General features: G+C 36.0%; 1 long non-coding RNA gene across 1 annotated transcript; it reads right to left on the reverse strand.

Moving 5' to 3' along the window:
• Positions 1–2,955: 2,955 nt before the first annotated feature.
• Positions 2,956–3,328, reverse strand: LOC143702906 (uncharacterized). The gene is made up of 3 exons (XR_013190659.1): positions 3,303–3,328; positions 3,127–3,213; positions 2,956–3,025 (listed from the first exon to the last, which is right to left on the reverse strand). It is a non-coding gene; the product is annotated as an uncharacterized LOC143702906 (long non-coding RNA).
• Between the last annotated feature and the right edge of the window lie 3,816 nt (positions 3,329–7,144).

Genomic DNA, 7,144 nt, shown 5'->3' on the forward strand with positions numbered 1-7,144 from the left:
TACTCAGCAATGGTGTTTGATGAATTTGCACTAGCTAAGGCAGGACATATGGAATGGCTCCTCCCCCTTTTCAAATAGCCAGTAGCATTTAGATTAACTTACAGACTGCAATTCGTACTTGACGGCACCATGGACGCGAATCCGAGCGTTGATGATACGCTGGATTCAATAGTAGAGGTGTGAATAAACTCTAGCCATTTCATCCTTAACCAACCTACAGTTGGAAAACGTAATAAAACTCGAGCGTTTGAGCAACCGAACACACATCTCTGACACATATTGCTCCGTGTCGACGGTCGCTTTGGCCAGGCGGTGTTTATAGTAGAGGGGGCGGAGCTTTAGATTCTACAGAGCATTTGATTGGACAGAAGATGTGATGAGAAGCTGACCGCGTTGATGTCATATAATCCCAGATCCATTTTTGCGGAAGTAAGAGACTGTAAGTTTTCAATGCTTATATCTCCTATATGCGAATTTTGTCATTGTTTTGGAACACACCAGCTTATTCATAACCTTAAGGCTATGAATATAAATAATAAAGGCTAAAAAACTTAAATTTTAAGACAGACTTACCACTGCATGCATCCTTGTCATATTTAGCGTATTTACAACTCTCTTCAGGATCAACAGGACTGATGTTCTGACAACCTCAAGAGACCATGACAACACATAATTCAACACAGTTATACCATACATTGCACCTTATTTGTAAGAGTGTGTGTGGCCATTTGTAAATTAAATGGGTTCTGCTGTCATTCACTTTGTTATTTTAGCTCTACAAAAACAGCCCATTATTTCCCAGCTAATGAATCAATCAGAAGTCTCACACATTTAAAGAAAATTGCTTACTTTTGCATTGCAAAAAATGTGAATATGAACTCAATATATTATATAATAAAACTTCTGCCATAAATAGTAATAAAAGTAATACTACTCATTCCCATAGTGGCCTGTTACACCTGTCCTGCCCTAATTAAAGACAATGAAATACTGACATTGAAAACTGGATAAAAGTGGTTAAAATCTACCTGGATTTCGTCCGTTTGACCCTGTCTGGCTGTTCACATTATTCCAAATGTCTGTAAAAGGGAAGGGATGGAATTATTACAAGACAAAAAGACCCAGTAGAGGTTGTACTTCCTTCGTCACTGAAGAAGTTCAACCTGCCACAGGCACAGGTGACACAGTTTTACTCAGCTTTTATTGAGTCGGTTCTGTGCACTTCTATAACTGTCTGGTTTGGGTCAGCCAGCAAATAAGATAAAAGAAGACTGCAACAGGACTGTTACGACAGCTGAAAGGATAGTGTTACCTGCCCAACCTTCAACCCTACATCTCCAGAGGGAAGAAACGGGCAGGTAACGTCATCACAGGCCATCATCATTTCTTTTCCCTGGATATCTCCACCTTAAATAGCTCCCACATAATTGCCTTCTTATAATTCATAATTCAGTACCTTATGGTGTTTTGCCACCTGAGGGCAATAAATGCATGTATACATGTAAATACATATTTTTATTTATACAGTTATTAGGGTCGGAACGGATGGCAGTTGATCCGTGATCCATACGGACCAGGGCCCACGGTTTTGTACGCATGTGATTCATGGATTGACTGCTAAATTTAACCATCATAGAGTGAAAGTTTATAATTTGGACGTGTTTTGTCTTGCCAATTTACACATTCAAACATTTTTAAACGCAGAAGAAGAGGCAAACATCGGGACTCGTGCGCTGATATCTGTTCGCACAGCCACACACACACACGCAGAGTCAAAATACCCTGTAAATACCCGTCTCAGCAAGTATTCTCTCATTTATGTCATAAGTGAACAGCTGAGAAGGAAATGGATGTTTGTCCGTTTTTTCGGTCCGTGCAGTCGGTCTTAAAGTGACAGCACACACCTAATATTCTTAGAGTTGTCTGTGTCATTAATATTAATAAAACAACAAAATACAGCTTTAACAAAGATTAAACTATATTTAATTTCTACAGTGAACAAATAGTGTTATTTTACATCTAGGCTTAATTATTAATTTCTGTACCAGAATACTACTGTTAGACTATGTAACTTTGTTATTTAGTATTCACCTCTGCTTGTAATTTGTGTATTTGTTCTTATTTTACTGACTGTTCACTTGTTTTAAATCATGTGTGAACTTTATCAGTTATGCTAGTATTTTTTTGATGTAGCTATTTAAGAATTTCAAGTGAGCTTTAAGTAATAAATGAAAAGCAAAGTAATTCCAATATATCCATCATAGAGTGAAAGTTTATAATTTGGATGTGTTTTGTCTTGCCAATTTAGAAATTCAAACATTTTTAAACGCAGAAGAGGCGAACATCGGGCCTCTTGCGCTGATATCTGTTCGCGCAGCCACACACACACACACACACGCAGAGTCTAAATACCCTCTAAATTATGTATTATTTAAATGACACGGTTCGGTGTATGCACTCAGATGGTGAATATCATACACATTTGAGCTTCGTCTTTTCCTTTTAATGGTGGTTAGCAAATCCACTTGAAGCTGCATACTGCCATCTACTGTGTGACACCTGTGAGACTGCTGACGTAAAATAACGGGTTGGGGTCAGGATAGCTGATACTGATCAGTTAAAATAAAAATAAAAAAAGCCTAATTTACCCCGATACCGATCCTTGAGATTTGGGACATCCCTAGTCGGTGATTGCACCATAATCGGCTCTTTCTCAGAAACACATTACAATGCTTACAAGAAAATTAATTGTTCAGAATCCATTCATTCGGAGATAATTTTAGTCTTAAGTCTGTCAGGATCTGTTTATGGACGTGTTTGTCAACTTACATTTGTTGACAAAAATTATTTTTGAAGAGCTTTGAATTCAAGAATGGTTTATAAATAATATATACACAGGTTTTACCTGGAGAGCAGATGTTTAGTGTGACATTCATTTGAAAAACAGCTTTAAACGTCTCATTCATTCTGACTTCACATTTCCCCTGATGTTTTGTTATGCTGAAACTGTATGATTTGCAGTGTCCTGAAACCAGAGAGAACATTTTACAGTTGTTGAAAATATACTTTTTTAAAGAGTTTTTTGTTGAGCTCAAGAATGGTTTTTAAATAAAACACAGGTTTTACCTTGAGAGAAGAATTTCAGTGTGACATTGATTATGTGAACATTCCCTTGTTTTATTCCCTCAGCTGATAGAGATGTCGGATTTACAGCTGGAAGAAAAACAGAAATGACCTCAATGAGTTCATCAGTTGTCAGAAGTGCTTTCAGACAATAAATATGTAATATTCACACAGTCTACCTGGATTTGTTGATGTCACACAGACTTGATCACAGTCTTCTGAGCTGGCTGCACAAATACAACATGTAAGGCCACTATGTAATGATGTTGACATTCATTTTTTAAAGCAACATACTTATCTGGCGTGAAGCACAACAGACGATCATCAGCCACAGCAAATTCTGCTTTTGTCGAGACATAATTCCCCAAAACATTCAACAAGAGTTTAATTTTCTTTTCAACAGATACTGGTAGAAAATCTTAAAGCATTTTCTTATTTTGTTCTTGAGATGTAAAGTCCACAGTCCAAGAGGAGAGAGAGTTTCATCCGTTCACATATAAGTATACGGTTCATTTGCAAACATGCAAATCAAGTGATTTTGGGCTTTAACAGTAAATTTCAGTATTAATTTAGGTCCAGTTTATCAAGTCACATTTGTTTAAAGAGAACTATGTAAGTGTACAATTATATTTAATAAAAGAAACAAGATTCCAATGAAAGCATCACCTTAATTGTTAATAGACAATATTTAGATTATTTTGCTATAGTTAGATTCAGATTCCCATACATAAAATGTTGTTTTGACAGAAACAACTTTTATGTTGTTTATAAAGTTTGTGTCTTTCTTTCCCTTTAATAAATGACACTTGCTGTGATATTTTGTCACCTAATCAATGATATTCACATATTTACACATTTGACTCATTTATATAAATGTTTTTGGAGCTACTGAAAGTCCATCATGATACATTAATTTTATCTACACATTGTATTATCTTCATTACAATCACATGGCTCTCGGAGATATAACGCATTAAAGTCTCATTAAATAATGCAGAAGTCATTAGCTGATTTTGATAGTGTTTGCGTGGCAACATTATGTTAAACTGTTTTATCAAATGATCATGCAAATATTTGAATCCACAGACATGTGACTTTAGTTTCATCCTGAAGATGCAAATTTGTTTTCACTGATGATGTGTCCAGGTTGCATCAAGTTGATGTATGTCACAAGCAGGAAGAGGAAAAACCCTGAAAAGAGAGAAACATTTCATCTAATTCAAATACATTTCAGATATCATTAAAGTTGTTTGCATAATTTTAACTGTAACAAAAAATATATTTGGGCCAAAATCTTTTTGTCAAATAAATTATAACTACCACCATTATAATCCTTAATCATTAAAAAATCATAAATGTAAATGTTTAAATAATTATTTAAAAATAAAATATTTTATTAAAATTTCATAATGAACAATTTTGAATTACAAATCACTCATGAATTAATTCAAATAATTTGCTCAAATCTGTAGAAAAAACATAACCAAATGTTTGCATCGAACACAATCCTTCATGAATGACCAATGTGATTGTTTCTAGGGATCCACTGATACTATTTTTCAAAAGCAATCGATTCAGATCCAAACCGATCCAAAATACTGAATCGGCCGATACTGAACCCGATCTGATGCCAGTGCGTTTTTTTCTTGATCTTTGAAGAATATCTTTACATATGTGTGTGTGAAACTGATGATCAAACTTTTTATATGTTAAACACAATCCACCAATTGAAAAACAATGTAATCATAATCTATGACAAAAAATATTACAATAAACCCGCACTCTCCATTTAAAGGGATACTCCACTGATATGACGCAGCGCCTGAAAATAGGCTACCTTCCCCAACTGCGCTGCGTCATATCATTACGCCTGCTGCACTCATGGTACGGCAGTAAAGTTTCTTGATTATTACGCAGGAATGAGAGTATAGTTCCTAGCCATATCAGCCTAGAAAAACGCAACTTTACATTTTCCGTCGGTCTTAGTGCACGATGTAACTACAGAAGAGTCAAGTTTTAAATAGGAAAAATATTGAAACACTTTGGTCATTTTTTTTTGAGAAATGATAATGGTCTTGTCCACTGCAATGATGTATGCTAAGCAGTGTTGGGAGTAACGCGTTAAAAAAGTAATGCGTTACAGTAACATATTACTTTTTGCTGTAACGCAGTAGTGTAAGGCATTACTAATCAATTTTCAGTAATATTTTACTCGGTACATGTTCAGTATAGGCTTGCGTTACAACAGACTTTTAGTTTTAATTGTAAAACAACCAAAAAAAAAAAAAAACAGCAAGACCGCCAGACATTAACGAATGAAAAATCCAAGTAGGTTAAGTTACCTGTTCGTGGTCAGTCAATAGCCGCGTGTGGTGTCCAAGTCTGTAAATAAAGACTAAATGGCAGCGTCATATATATTTGTATAGCGATTTATTTTTTACAGGAGTGCCGTGAGGTATGATTTCGGCCTCTGTGCTGCCGCTGGCCAGAGGAAAAGCGGCTAATGGTGAAGATGGCTTGAAGAAGACTATACATCCGCGAGATGGACGTATGCGCATTAGGCTATTCGTTCTGTGTTTTCTTTCTAAACAGTTAGGCTTTGTTTATGTGGTATTTTTCATGTTTTCATCACGCAATCATGTTTTTGATGCGGTGGTGACGCGTTCATGTAAGGGCGGCGGCGCTGCCGATAAAGCACCTAAAAGCTGTCACAAAGAACCGGCAAAAGCAATGATTATGAATATGTCAAATATAGCAAGGAGACATTTTAATTGTTTATTAATAAAGTCAAGATGAAGTTGACGATGATGACCTGCGATCTTCGCAGTAGTGAATGCACTAGAGAGAAATGCACATTTCATTTCATAAGCAGAGAGCAGTCTGTTTTCTTTCGTTTTGAATTGTTCTGTTTACAAGTAGACATTTCAATATAGATATATTTTTCAGGTCCGTGAATAGGCTACCTTATACGCTGAGTTTCGGTTCATTTATGAGACGCGCTCCAGTTCACGCGCCGGCACCTCCGTGTCATGATTATAATTGTCCGCTATATTTAGCCTACTTCTTATTTATTAATTCCAGGCAATTGGTTGATGAAACATTGATTAAAATTAAGATACAATTAATACAAAACGAAATTCACTTTAAAGAAAGGATTTCTGTGTAAGGTCTCTGTGAAAGTTTTAAAGCAGTCTTTTAGTGCCGCTTCAGAGCGGTCGCGTCCGTAACGGAGAACTGTCACGTATGTAGGTAACATTGTTTTTTCCTCATAAATGCGAACACGAAAAATAAAATAAAATGAATATTTTATGTTCTGTGGAGAGCCAACCCTTCTTCATTAGATTTGCGCAGTGTAATTCACAGAATTACAACAAAAAAAATCGTTGCCTCCTAAAAGTTAAAGATTTTTTTTTGTCACACATGACTGTCGATTTCCCTAATATTAAATATAAAACGCATGTGTAGACTGATATTTTTCTAATGTCTGGACTCCTTTCAGGGAGGAGCCAATGGATAAACAGACGTTTCAATAGTTAGGTATTGATGCATTTTCTGAGAATTTATATTTCAAGTTTTGACTGAATTTGTCATGTCCATAACGCTGGAATCCCCAAATTTTAAATAATTTATCCTCAACTAGTTTTGTGGTGTAGGTCTACATATTTTATAATGTTAAAAGGATCTCCGGCTAGTTTGCCAATTTGGTCTAGATATGATGTGAATACCCCTCCTAATTAAGGCGCTTGGTTAAAAATACCTGAAACGCTTTCATGATTAAGAAAAATAAAAAAGCGTGATCACTACTTTTTCAGCTTTTTTGTACAATGGGCCGTCGATTGTTGATGACGCACGACGGTCCTGAGCGCTAAACTAAAAAGAACACGTCAGAGGCGATCGTTCGCGGGCATTTTCTTTTACTGTCTATGAGTTCGACACACTCTTCTACAGTTCATCATCGGACCCACCTAGAGAGATAAAATGCCACATTGTGTGGCTGTTGGTTGTGATGGCCATTCGAAAA

The sequence above is a fragment of the Siphateles boraxobius genome, unplaced genomic scaffold, assembly GCF_051911475.1.
Source record: "Siphateles boraxobius isolate OS27281-9 unplaced genomic scaffold, OSU_SipBor_1 36, whole genome shotgun sequence".
Lineage (NCBI taxonomy): Eukaryota > Metazoa > Chordata > Actinopteri > Cypriniformes > Leuciscidae > Siphateles > Siphateles boraxobius.